This window comes from Oryzias latipes, chromosome 16, assembly GCF_002234675.1.
Source record: "Oryzias latipes chromosome 16, ASM223467v1".
In the NCBI taxonomy this organism is placed as follows: Eukaryota; Metazoa; Chordata; class Actinopteri; order Beloniformes; family Adrianichthyidae; genus Oryzias; species Oryzias latipes.
The window spans coordinates 31,104,621-31,119,122 of NC_019874.2; the positions used below are offsets into that span (position 1 = coordinate 31,104,621).

Here is a 14,502-nt window from a genome sequence, read left to right on the forward strand (position 1 = left end):
TGGGAACACAAATCCACGTGATTGTTTGAATGTTTTCTAAGGACTGAGCGACATTTCTGCTTTGAAGCTCAAACCGCTGTGTGTCTGCTGACGATCCGAGCTGTGCTCAGACACACTTTTAGACCCGGTTCTGAGTTCGGTTGCTTGTACCCCTAGAGCTGCGGGACGGATCGCAGTCCTAAATCTCCCACACATACCGCTCATGTACCCCCCCCCCTCCCCCTCAAACACAAAGCTGTAAATCCGCACTCCGCCGGTCCACTTCGCTAGTTAAGTGCGGGAGCGGACTACTTCTTTATATTTTGTTTGTTACTTTTTTTGTTAAAGTCACTTCCCTCAGTTTATACTGGATCATCGCGGATTAACCATTAGTTGGGAAATAAAATGAAAAAAGCAAAATAACGAATAGCAGTTATATAAGAAGGAAAAATGTAAAAATAACCCCCCCCGACGATGTCATCGTCCATCCCGATGGTTGACGGCAAACATCGTCAACGGCCAATTTAGGGGACATCGCCCAACCCTAGACTGAGCCAATGTTGTTTAAAATCTACAAACTTCTGATTCCAGCATTTCTTTCCCACCGATGCTCCAGGAGTCAGAGGGCAATAGGTTAAAATCCCCAGGAGAAGGTTAAATTAGTTTCTGGTACTAAAGATGATTTTGTTTTTATTCAGGATGGCGGACTCTTCCCGAGGTCAAAGGTCAACACAACTTTGGTGGTGGTTGCTTAAGCAAAAGCTTTATTTTCCGCTTCTGTCTTTTAGCTATAATAATACAGTTTTTAGTGTAAACTTTTTAAAAAACTGTTGTTTTCTAGGACATATTTTCTGCGGAGCGGGTCTTTACTTAAAAACAAAAACAAAAGAAAGCTTTAGAAACTCTGAGCGCTGCTAACATTTTAAATTAAGTGTAAAATGTTAATAAACAAAAGAAATAAAAGGACTGAATACATTTTAAAAACTCCTAAAAACTTGTTATAAATCCAGTTTGAAAAGAAGTTCAAAGAATCCACTTCATATCCTCCATCTAGCAGCTTTTAGCATCCTTTCCTCTTTCTAAAGCCCATTTATTATTCAAATAGTGCACCGTGTCACTGACGCAGCCACATTTGTGTTGTAATATTAGTAATCCATCAGTCATTCACCCATAAAACAAACAGTTTTTTTAGAGCATGAATCCAAAGGATAAGGGTTAGGGGGACGTGCGCCGCGTGAAAACTGTTGCTGCGTCGGCGGGGAAATTAGAAAACATGTTTGCAGCATGGAGCTGCATGTGGATTTACGAAGAGAGCTTCTGCTCACAAGAGTACAGCACAAACTGGACAAATGATCCGACTAAATCCGTCTAAAAAACAGAAATTTTACGGCTGATGGAGTCCTCAGAAAATGTCTTCAGAACAGCAGCGTATCCGTTTAGGGAGAAGCATCACTAAAACTAAAGTGGAGGCCCCCTTTATGACTTGAGAAAGGAGTCACATTAAAGGCGCCATCAGTGCTGCGCCAAGAAAAAAGAACTGGAGACGATACCATGTTGAGAAAACGATGATGTCCTTTGTCGAGTCCAACCTCCTAATGTTTGTTCTTTTTGCATTTGTACTTTTGAACTGAAGTAGCTTTTACTTAATGAAACAACTGTAGAGGCTGCAGGACATTTACGGAAGGACAATGCACTTCTGCAAACACAAAAACGTCTGCCGTCATTTGCATCCTAACTGCATCCCATCCTTGTCATTTGATAAAAGCACCAATTATCAGGTCAATGCAAACACACTGAGGGGTCCTGCAGAGGAGCACAGCAGCTCCCAGGAGGCATTTCTGCTGATAAAATGTAGAAGAGCTTGTTTTCCTTTTGTTGTGAAGAGAAGAATTAATGGTATGTTGGAGCAGCTTCAACCCAGGCACATCCGTGTGGTTGTGTTTATGTGTGCAATTGTGTTTACGTGTGTGTCCTCTGCCCAGTGACGCATTAGACTCAATTACAGGAGACTAAAAGCCTGGATCAACAAGTGGACGTTTATTTCATGTCAAAAAAAAGTTATGCATGAACAGCAACAGCAGGAATAACAAAGAAGTCAACAAACCTATGAGAAATAAACTCAACCGCATTCGGGTGAACACTAAACGAGATATATCTCTGATTTTTTGTTTTTTAAAAGGTATAGAGTTAAGAAATATCTAATTGTTTATAATTAAAAAATAAACATATTAAAAGCTGAAAGTTATTCATTAAAAAAAAAGAAAACAAATGTGTACAAGCAGTGTTTAATTAAAATAAAAATCATCCTAAAAGACAAACATGTTTCTGCAGTGTGTTTTAAATCTATAGAAAATCATCTCTATTCAACAATAATCCTTTTTAAGCAAATGTAGCTTCACAAAAACCCATTAATCGAAGGAGCCTTCATTTTTTTTTTGTTAAAAAAACAACAGTTTTATAATTATAATCCAGACTGCCTTCATATGTATTTGTCAAGGCGATCTTTAGAGGCACACGGCGCTCCGTCAAAATGTCAGTCTGTTTTTTATTTTGTTAGAAGTTGCAAACCAGTTTGGGTGTCATTGTGAAAACGCTGCTAACATGTATGGATGTCAGACTGTGTTTTTAACAGTGTTCCTGACAAGGCTGACAGTTAGCGTGGTCACAGTAACGTTTTTCTAGTGCTAGTAGTGCAGCTAACGTAGCTAACGAAGCTAACGTAGCTGGCCTGTCACAAACAAGTTCTGGAATTACTGGGATCAATATTATTCAAGTCTGACATTCTTTTCTCTGACTCTTTTGTCTCACTTAAGGTTCAATATGCCTTATATAATAGGACCTAAATATGAGAATAGACCATTCATGGATGGTGTGCTTCATAATCCGTAAATCCTATAGTTCGGAAAATACGGTGGTCAACTAAGGACAAAAATATTTACATTCATGCACGACTATCAACCTGAAGGTCTTTGCCAGCATGGCTGCTAGAAGAATCTCCACATCCCAGTCAGCTTGTAAAATAGGGAAATTCATTTGTGCACAGTTAGAAAAACATCATGAAGATAAACTTTGGTGTTAAAAGAAATCCTATCAAGAGAAAACGTAGGTTTAGTGCTCAGCCCTGGTGGGGGAAAAACTCCTCCACATAAATCTGGGGATTAAGTAAAATGGGCTTCAGAGGACAACTTTGATTTAAAACTCTTCAGCAAATCCACGACAGACCAGACAAAACATAAACTGAAGCAGATCCTCAGACTTTGAGGGAACAAAACCTGCAGGTTCTTAACCCGAAAGAATTTCCTTTTCTCTTTTCCCTTCAGGGGTCGCCACAGCGAATCAGCTTCCTCCGTCTAACCCCGTCTCCTGCATCCTCTCCTCCAACTCCAGCTACCTTCATGTCGTCCTTCATCCATAAACCTCCTTTTTGGTCTGAAAGAATCAGCTAGATATTCAAAATAAAGTGCCTCAGTAACAAGGATGGTCTTCTAACAAAAGGACACCCCTTTGAGGTCGCTATGTGCCACAGTGTCTAGGATTTCACAGAGCTCCTGATATGCAACGCTTCACACGAGTAAAGTCAGAATCAGCTGATTTAGGTTGATCGTGTAAATTACTGAGGATTTACAGTACGGTAAGTCAAAGATCGTGTGATGTTTGGGTGTTAAAGGGTTAAACAAATGCAGTCAGGTCCACCTTAAATATGAAGGCTAGGTCCACATGCAAGTGAACCCTGGTGTGTTTCTGCAACAGCGTGAAACAACATGGACTTTTAACAGGACAAGCTAAAGCGGGGAAGCAGCACTAACGCAGTACGTCAAGTTGAGTGGAAGAAAAATCCAGAGATTTGAGGCTTTGGGCTTTAAAGCAGGGTAGAAAAGCGCGATATAAGTATACACCATTTACCATTTACATAAGTAGCAACCAAAGAAGGGTTTTGCTTTGTTTGCACACCAGCCTTTCTACAAAAGCACTTTGTTAGAAAATCTAACCGTGGATCTACTTCACCTCGTGTTTTGTCTGTTCGGTTTTGGTTTGTCCTCTGAAGCCCATTTATACCCAGACTTTAGTGTTACTGTGATACGAGCCAGCGGGTTTCCACCCACTTTTATAGAGGCACCTTATTGGTCAGTTTATAGCTTGAATAACTTCAGCAGCATCAAACCAGCCCCGCGTGCGTCGTAATGCATTTCCAATTCAGTCAAACCAAGTCTGGTGAACTAATGTGAACGTAAACCAGACTGACTGAAGGAACCCAAACCCAAACAAATCCACCAGACTATCCTACTCTCAAAGTTGAGCAGAGAAGGAAGTTACCGTCTTTACTGTCCCCCTTCCCCATCATTACATTGGAGTGTGCAGAAAAATTATTATTTAGCATCTGTTTGCTCTTAACTCTGGATATTTTTGGAATACAGTCTTAAATTTAGAGTGTGGATTAAATGATTTTTCTTGGCCTTTTCTTTTGCATTTTACATTGAGAAGGAAAAAAAACGACTGCATTAAAACAACTTGGTAGTTGGGCCGGAGCTGCACTCTGTGTCCCCCCCCCCATGCCTCCCTGATCTCTGGTTCTGGCGGCCCCGTGGCGGTCCTGCTGGCCCTGGCCTGAGTGGCGGATGTGATCGCCCGGGGGGCGGTTGTTCTCTACCTGCTGCCGTGTGGCGTTGGGGGGTTCTAGCTGCTGTGGCGGGGGTCTTGGTGTGGGGATGGCTGGACACTCTCCCTCCTTTTTACATTCCATCATCCATTTTAGAAGAACATAAACACTCACCTGAACACAGGTGTTAACTCACCTTTGCACTAATACTCTGCGTGGTTGAATGAAATATCTCACACTAGTTGGTCTGAATGCATAAGTATGCCTGTGTGAATATTATTTGTATTGTTTACATGATGACATGGGAATATTTTTTGGACCCAACATGTATGTTTATAACATTTGAGTGTGTGGACAGGCCCCGCCCTTATAGACCTGTATTACATCTGAACCTCACTGTAATGAGGATAACCATCCAGAAACCTGTTGCTTTATGGTGCTTCATGGTTTGACAACCCCCCCCTCCTCCTATGATCACCCTCCTATCCCCCTCTCTCTAACATCCCTCTCTTTTCTTCCCTCCTTTCTTTTTCTGCCCGGTCCAACACAAAAGATTTTCAAATATGATTAAAATGAATAAAGTTTGGCCTTGATTCCAAAAGGGGTTTATTCAGACATACCTTTGGTTTGTCTGAAGATTAATAACCCCTCTTGTTAAAGTAAAATATGTCCAACACAAGAGGCCCTCAGCTCTCATCTGTCTGCCCAGCTGTTGGACAGGACAAGTTAAAAAAAAAAAAAAAATTGTTTGTTTTTTTCTGATGCTACATTTTCTTTGTCGATTTCTTCAACCCACTCACAGCCCAGAATTACAACTCATGACAACAAGAACTGTGACGTTTTCATTCTTGCACACAGTGACACAAATCTTTAGAAATATTTGGAGCAACAACAAACACTATGATCTGCCCCTTGAGCGATGAGTATGAGGGAATCAAACTCTGATGTGCCCCAAAGCAAAAAAGAGGGATTTCCAAACTATAGCAGCCTGCAGCAGGTGAGCTGTATACCTGCTGTGCGCTCAAATGACTGCAGTGCATCCTCACAAACACCCTGCATGCAGCTCTGCAAATGTCACCACATCCTCCCCAGCGATGCAGCGAGGACGCAAACCGTGGGTTACGTGCGCATCCATGACAGTAGGTGGTGGCTGCATGGTGAGTAAATGAGCACACACATTAACATGCTGCTCACCTGCTGCAGCGATGGAGATAAACACCAGGAGCGATGAGGGAGGAGTCGTCCAGGCAGATGTTTGCAGATCTCTTACATTTCCGTCGTGTCCGTCGCTGAATCTTCCCCCGGCTGCGGGGCAGGCGGGTGTTTGTGATGGGCTGCAGCTTTCCGCTGCTTCTCCTCCGGCGGCGTCTGCTCAGAGCGGCATCACCGGGAATGTGAGGTGCTGACACAGAGGGAGAGGAGAGGGAGGATTATCCAACGCGGTTCAGCCTGCAGACATCAGTTTCCATACTCCCGCTCTCTCACGTCACATCCCTCCATCCCTCCCCTCTGCTGCTCCGGAGTTCGTCGTCCCCTCCCACATCTACGCAGCCTGAGGTCCTACTCCCCCCAGATTTAACTCTCCTCTTTCAAGCCATTTCCAAGAGTGCAACGTCACTCACACACGACGGCAGAAGTAAGCCGTTTAAACAGAAATTAGACTAAGAGGAAGAAAAATACTGAATGAAAAACAAGGATGAATACCTTAGTCAGCAATTCACACTGTGGACTCTGACTAGATACGCTCACTAAATGACCATGTAGTACAGGACTATCCAATTCTCTGGATTTCAATGCAGTCACATGCTCAGTACTTTATTTTTTAGACGTCAAATATGACGTCACCCATTTGCTGAAGTCATAACCAAATAAATATGAACATTTTACGAAGACTATTTGTGATTCCAATGTGTTCTTAAGATGAAAACTTGCTGGATGGATGGATGGATGGAAGGATGGACAGACAGACGGACGAACGGGTGAATGAATGGATGGATGGATGGGTGGGATGTTGGATGGGTGGATAGAACCAAAATAGCACACGACAAAAAAAAAATGCTGCCTTTTAGTTTTTCAACTGTTTCTTTAAATTCAAGCTGACGAGTAAAGTGTGCTCTTCTTTCATCAATAAGAGTCAATTCACTTCTGACTCTTTGAATATTTCATTGGCAGCGATGTAGAGTGGGGCTAAATGAGGCCTCAGTCAGCAGTTATGCTCCCAGAGGTTTGAAACTCCGGATCCGAACAAGAGCTTTTCTGTCCAAGTTTGGCAGAAGAGAAGAATGAGATGTTTAGAAATCAGTCCATGTCCAGGACTCAGGTTTTTCTTTACAAATTGTTGACCTCACCCCCAGCATTACTTGTACGTAAGCATGGACATTTCTGGACCATCTAATTCAGTTAGCAGCATCAGACATGTGATTCAAGCTAAAAAGATCATTTGTTTTATTAAGACGGAAGAACTGCATGGAATTTAGTCAGTGGGCATAAAAAGTTTTTCTTTTTTACTGCATTTGTGCTGCAGGTTTAAAGGTTTACAACCAAAACTCCCTGCAAAAGTCATAAAGAAGGTATCTAACTATTTTACTCTTTGATCAACCTAAAGGAAGAAAAAAGACCTGCACTTGTTCCTGGAAAATACAAACACCGGATTTAATCCCAGCCAACCTTTAGATAACCTTTGCATTGCCGGCACTTTCTGTGTGGCCTTCCACCCCATGGGAAGAAACTATTAATGAGAGCAACAAGCCTCAGCATGAATCGAGTTTCAGGAAAGATCAGTGAACAGTGATCCAAACGTGGCTGACGTGTTGAGGTGGTAGCTGACCAGTTTACCAATAACACTTGTGTTTTAGTGCTGCCTCCAGGCTCTCTGAGTGGGTCATGCGGGGGTTCTGCTCCAGTATTGACAGCTCCCTCACATGTTGCTGGCAGAGGGTACCTGCAGGGCATCAATGGACCTTTCACTCTACTGTATCTTTGACATTTATCTACTGCAGAGGAGTAGCTTTGCTCGTCTTCAGGAATCGTGGTGTTGACGGTTTCAGTGTAATGTGAATATTTCTGCTGAATTAATTACCTTTTCTTGGAAAGCTGATGTATTTTTGGATTGTTCTTGTTTACTGTGCTGTCAACAGTGTTGCTGAACTGTTCTTCTGTCCATTGGCATACTTTTGAAAGAGCACTTAGGGTTTATTCAGAATGAAGAGGTTTGTTTGTCCGAACAGAGTCCTTCTAATTTGGTCTGGATCGAGTCCTGAACTTCGCTCATGGTCTGTATTCAGACTACCATCTACCTGACCTTTCTGATTTGAACTAAAGCTTGTCAACAAAAACACACGACTAAACACTTCTTCAGTCCAGAATTACAACGTCGGGGCAAAGTAACGAGAGAAAGAATGATGGAAGTCCTCCGTTTTGCAACCCTTGCCAGAATAAACTTTCTATTTCTTTGTCAACGTCAGGTACAACCCTTCTACTTGCTACTCTGGTACGGCGAAGGCATGCTGCAAGGCGGTTACTAAGAAGGCGTTGGCTATGAAGGTACGCTGATAAGTGTTCCGGACAGGTGATGTATTTGGGTTAAACGTTGAGTTAATGAGCCTGCATTCATCCCGCCACAGTTGCTATGTCTCATCCGATTTTTGATCCAAACAAAGATCGGATAAGAATTGAACTGTGTACATGGGCGCAGAAAACTTTATCCGATTATAACAAACGTTTACATACGCCACAATTTCGATCGTAATAACTCATTTGGGCATGCGCAGAACTCTCCGGAAAAGACTATAGAAGAAGAAATAGTAAGTTCCGTTGTAAACAAACAAAGCTGCGGCATAGAGTGAGATGATCTTCTAAATATGCTTTTCTTATTTTTAATGGTTATTCTTGAGTGCCTGTTGGTTGGCCCATAGCTTTTTTAATCAGTGCGGCCAGCGCTTCATTCTTTGCCGAACGAACACGGAAGAAGCAGGGTTAGGAATAAACTGTTTATATGCAACACGTTCGGATCAACAATCAGCATAACCCAACTATCTCCATCGGAAAGAAATTTTGATCTGCATGAGTCTGATCAGGCCAGTGTCGCTATCTATCGCTACGCCACTGAGAAACATGAACACAGAAGAACCACAAAAGTTCTGGACTAATGTTCTGATGAGACGGAAAAGGAAGAAGGAGAGTCTCCGGTATCTGGACTCAAACTAACAGACTTTCAGGGACAAATGTTTTAAGAACACTCAACTATGGTAGAGGCATTGTGATGGGGTGGGGTACTTTGAAGTGTCTCCATCCATCCAAACATAACCCCAAATGGAAAAATGAAAGGTGATTTGTTTGGGAGTATGACACCGAGTAACGACGTCACGTGTCGGTAGAGTGCGTCAGAGCTCCATCGTCATGAGATCATTACACAAACAGGTCAGACTAACTGGACCAAATGTACAAATTAATCTATATTTAAATCTCATCTCCTTCATAGAAATAGAACAAGATTGACTGTAATTGTCCACACCATGTGTTTGAGATTAAGAGCTCCCCTAAAGGGAAGCATGATCAACATTTGGGATTTTACGAAGCAGTAGGATGTGGAAGCCTACTTCCCTTTCTGGATCAGTTTGGGGGGGAAAACCTTCCAGTCTGTGTTAAAACGAGCCATTCAGCAGACGACGTAAGAGGAGAGACGACTGGACTTGATCACACGGATGTAATCATCAGAAATGTAGCTGCTAATCTGGTTAAACTCATCCTTTCAGACGAACGGCTGCTTGTCTTTCAGGAGTGTCGCTGTTTGGCCGCTTAGTCGTGTAATTGTTATAGACCAGCTGAACCTTCAGTGTAGCTGGACCCCTGAACATGTTTATGGGGGGGGCACATTTTTCTAATTCTGATGTCCCACAGTAGCCCCCTGCAGGAGTTTGGTTCTCCTCAGGATGTTCTGTTGATGAAATGTTAATGTGTGGGAGGGGAATTTTGGTCGTCTGCCCAGCCTGTGGTTGTTAATTGGCACTTATGGCCCCCAGGAGGGGCTCTATAAGTAGAACAGCAAACACAAAAGCTTTCAAAGTACAGGAGAAGTCTTCAATTTCTTATGAAATAAAGAAAAAACACATCTCCAACATGACTTATTGCTTCCAGTCAAGAACGGTGCATATGTTTACCACCTAAATGGACCTGGTCATGAAGACACTACGAGTCAAACGATGTGCTTCTGACTGTCATACACAACAATCATCTGAACTATTCTGTCAGCACAGACGTGTCTCCTGCTTTGGGGTATTTGTGGATTTGAGAATCATCTTTTGTGATCCGGAGGTCATGGTAACATCTATGAGGAAGATCGGCGCGGCCTTGTCCGTCCTCATCACCTCACACTCTCAGTCAACGCCTCCCGGGTTCAGTGCTCGGGTGGTAGTCTCCTACTTTCTCTCCAGTAAATTGTGTTGCTAACAAACCTCACTACAATAAAGTGATAAATATCGGAGCAGCGCTGGTCTTCTCGGCCTCAGAATCCATTGGAACTACATCGACTGTGTCAACAGTTAAAGACTACCGATAGTTTAAAGAGTGTGTGGTATTTCCAGTTAAATAAAAAGTTTTTAAAAAACAACAACATCAAAAACAAGCAACACAATACAAAGAAAAGATGGGGACAAAGAAACAACTTGACAAAAGAGCTCCAGCTTAAAAAGAAAAAAACGGATTATTTAAAGCAACAGGTAGTAATACCACTGATGGCCGTGATCATAACTACGGTCATCTTTTCGGTCCCTAAGCGGCAAGTTTCTAGATTTATGTCCTTCAGAAAGTCTGTGTGATAACAGAGTAAATATAGGTGTGAAAGTCAGACTAATCAAACCGAATCTGCAGGTTGTGTTGGTCAGAAAGCTTCCTAAAATGAAAGAAATGGGCTAACGTGTGCTAGTTAAAAGATTAACAACCCGTATCGAAACCCGACTGAATTACAGGAATCGTTTACGACGAGGGTCGTAATGAACCTCCTTCTGTTAGTAGCTAGCTGCTAGCTCAGCGGGCTGTAAAAACAACAAACACACAGATTCAGTCATGATGTTTGTTTCTGATGTTAGATATTACGGGGAAAATAACTCCACAAGTTAAATCAGATTTGTCGCGTAAATTTCAGTTTCTCATTAACATAGACTCTGGCCGCTACAAAACTCCACCCCACTGGGTTTGTCTGGTGGGTGAAAAGTGACGACAATCCTGACTTTTCTTTAAGGGCCCTTACCATGCAAAATCATTTTTTTGAGCTTTTAAGAGTATTATCATGTTCATTCCTCACAAAAAGAAACCCCAGAGTGGTATTCTGACCCATTTCTGAGTATTCCTCCCAAAACATTTTCTGACAAATAAATTATTTATGATCAAATAATTACATTTTTGTGGATTATCCCAAGTAAACGTTTCTTTGTTTGGCCATAGTTTGGATGAAACATTCACAGAGTATTTGCATTTGTGTTAAACAAGCCTAAACACCTCGTTAAAACAAAGACAAACGTAGCTTGATATCAACACAGTAAAAATAAAATAAGTGTTTCTTAGTTCTGGTTTATCCAATAAAAGTCTATTTTTGTATAAAATAATGAAGTTTGCATTCACGGCTCGATGCAGACGGCTGCAGAGCGTCAACAGTCTGAGACATTTGAACGTTTCCTGGCAGTCAAAGAAAAGCGCCAAACCCCCCACCCCCCACCACCCCCCCACTGTCCACAGCTCACACATCAATGCTAGCCCACTTTTAGCCCTGCGAGCTATAAATAGCAGCCTGAGTGTGTGAAGCCTGCAGCATCAGAGTGGGCCCATTATATAAGGTCACGGGGGGGGGGGCGTCCACACATCAGGGCTTCACACTCTACTTTCTATTTTGGGGGCTTTTACTACACTGAGATCAGAGAAAGATCTGAAGGCACTAAAATAGCCTCGCCCTGCAGCCACGCTCACATCCTTTACTTTAAGACACTTTAAGAAGCTTCACTTCAGTCTGAGCCTATTGGTTAGTCAAAACATTTGAATTATTGTCAAAATAATTTCAATATTTATGTATTACTGTATTTTCTGACCACGGGCCGCAGAACTGGGCGTGACTGAGGAAGAGGGGGGTTTTCTTTGTGGAGTGGAGATGGATGGGGTCAGAAACAGGACAGATGAAAGGAACTTCTCCCATTAAATCTTCCTGAGATAAAACCAGAGGAGCAGCTGGAGATAAAAACATATCCGTAATTCTAAGATTGCAGATGTCAGACAGGAAGAAGAAGATTTATTTAAGGAGGAAATGAAGATGGTAAATGCCAGAAGAGGATGCAGAGGACAGGGTCAGGTAGAGGAAGATGATCTGCTCTGGAGATTCATGACAAGAGGAGACCCAAAGAAAGTTCAGGTGGTAGCTAGGAGTTTAGGTTGCAGACTTGAGTCAGTCTTCAGCTCCAGGGACCTCCTTTCGTGGAGCAGGATCTCCTGTTTCTTAGAGCTTTGATGTGGATCTGCAGAGATGCTGCTTTCACATCTGTGCACATGCCACCAAAATGCTAATAAAAGGCTGATCTAAAGGCGGCTAATCCGCTCTAGCGTACTGATAATGTAGGAAACTCCAGCGCATACTGCCCTCTGCTGGTGCTGCATAGGAACTGAAAGCATTGTAAGGGAAATCAGAGAGGAAACATGTAGATTGATCGCACAAATAATAAAAAAAAAAAATTAAGTCTTATCTAATCCCAGTAACATAATTCTATATATGGTCAATCCAGCTCCTGCATTTCTACAGTTTATGAGGCTTCAGACAAACAAAGATGTGCGCTGATTGCTTGTTGTTGAATGCACGGTTTTGTTCAGAGGCACTTTTCATTCTGCTGCACGCAGAGCACTGAAGTATATTATCTGTGGATGAGTCACACGGTCATGCTGTGGCTCCGCGGTGACACATCACACTCCGTCCTTCTTCCCATCGGCCCAAACGGAGAAAAAGAAAATGCACAGAAAAGACGCCTGCTGCTGATTCCTGAAGGAACGTTAGAGACTTAAACAGAAGGAAAAAAACAAAGGAACATCTAATGGTTTCAATTTAAGGATTTAGCAGTTTTGACAGTAATGAGTCGCCAACAAAGCCGTCTTCCTAAATAAAAGATGTTTGATGAGAATACAAACTCTTTAGCAACAGAAACATTACTACGGTTAATTTCTTGTCTTGTTCTTGTCATTGGTGGACACCAGATTTGCCTTCACTGGATGTTTGTCGTCTGCCTCTGATTGGCCCACAACAAACCCTCCTTACCCAATCAGCAAGAGGGGAATGTTTGGCTGTAAAGCTGGATGAGAGTCTGATCAGCATCAGCTTCATTATAACAAGATGTTTAGCCTAACAATCAAGTTCACAGATTTTGCAATATGTGAAAGGGTTTTCTGCTCGTCCACATCCTCTGAGTGAAATGGTAAAACAAGCTGGCTGTCAATTTCTGCTGTTACCATGACAACCACAAAGCTGGCTCCAGACGCCTGCTGTGCTGTGAAGGAGTCGCCCCTTACAGTACTGGCAAAAAACAACTATTATCTATTACAGTCTCAAGACAGAAAACAGGAGAAGCAAAATGATTCACATCACAGATGAGTACGACAAACAGGAACGCAAAGACACTGAAAATGATCTGCAGTAAACCAAGAAAAATTCAATCATCTGAGCCTGAGAGCAGAATTTGCCTCCGTCTCTTTACAAAGTAGCTTCTATGTGTGGTTTTACATTTAATGTTGTGGTTTTATTTATTTAACTTTTAATTTCAAATTTAGCCTCAAAAAATGTTGTTTTAACGGTCCGTTCAACAGTTTGTAACAAAAATAAATAAATCAGGTGTCCAAATTATTTCCTCCGAACTTAGTTCACTATACTGAGCGTTCCTTATTTCTTTGGGGTGTCGGAATCTTCAATTCCATAATCCCGTGGTCTGGAATTTTTCCCACAAGTCTCTGCGAAAAACCAGTGTTCATTTATGATTTTTACTAGATTGGCAAATATAGACCACAATGCATTGCATTTGAATTAATTCTCATTTGGAGAAAATGTATATAAATATATTTTATGTTTGTATATATTAGGCTTTTATTTCAGCAAATGGGTGGCATTATTTTTGCCATCAAACAAAGAATGAAAACAAAAAGTGGCGAGCGTGTGTTTAAAATACCTTAAAACCTTAAAGTCCTGCACTGAATTCTTTAAGGCATTCGGGAATAGTGAGGAAATTTGGACATGGTTCAGTAATTTGGACATGGTCCTATTAATTCGAGGATACATGAATTATTAGAACCATGTCCCCTCTGCTTTAATTATTTTGAGTAATCAAACAAAAAGGATGGTGGTTGCCTCGTTTTGGATGCATTCCATTTATTCTGTAAATGTGTTTATTGTCAATAAAGTTAATTTAAAAAAACTAGCATAGTCATCCTGGCTCTCACTGTATCTTTCACGTGCACAATCATTAAATAACACATTTTTAAACATTTTTAAAGTGGAGACAGAAAACAAAGCAAATGTCTTCCTCGTTCTTTACGTCCTAAATTACCAAAACATTTATTTATTTAAAAAAAATTAAACATTAAACAACATTTTAATTATGACTTTAGCGTATTTTTTTCTTTACATTAAGCTTTAATTAATTTTAATAACAGATGTTCCCTTAGGGGGAAAAAATCCCTTAAAGTTAATGTTGTACTTTCTAAAGCTGAATGAGGTTTTTGAGTTCGTCGAACATTTGGTTTAATTGATAAAAATACGAAAATAATTGACAATTTTTACCTTTACATGAAGTCTCGACTCATCCACTAAAATGTGAGTCTTTCTTCTTTTCTGTGTCTTCGACATTTTCATGGAAAAAACTGTTAAACTACACATTTTATCTTCGCTACAAATGTTTTTAGAAATA

General features: G+C 41.4%; 1 protein-coding gene across 3 annotated transcripts in view; it reads right to left on the reverse strand.

Moving 5' to 3' along the window:
* Nucleotides 1–14,502, reverse strand: part of dgkb (diacylglycerol kinase beta) — an 87,575-nt gene extending 73,073 nt beyond the window's left edge. Inside the window, exons 1-2 of one of the 3 annotated variants that reach the window (XM_011485842.3) lie at nt 14,376–14,502; nt 5,771–5,978 (exon numbers count right to left, since the gene is read on the reverse strand). The gene's annotated coding sequence lies outside the window, so the exon portion shown is untranslated. Of the gene's footprint in view, nt 1–5,770; nt 6,128–14,375 lie in introns of those variants that run through there. The other 2 variants (XR_002875030.1, XM_023964689.1) reach the window with 2 other exon arrangements.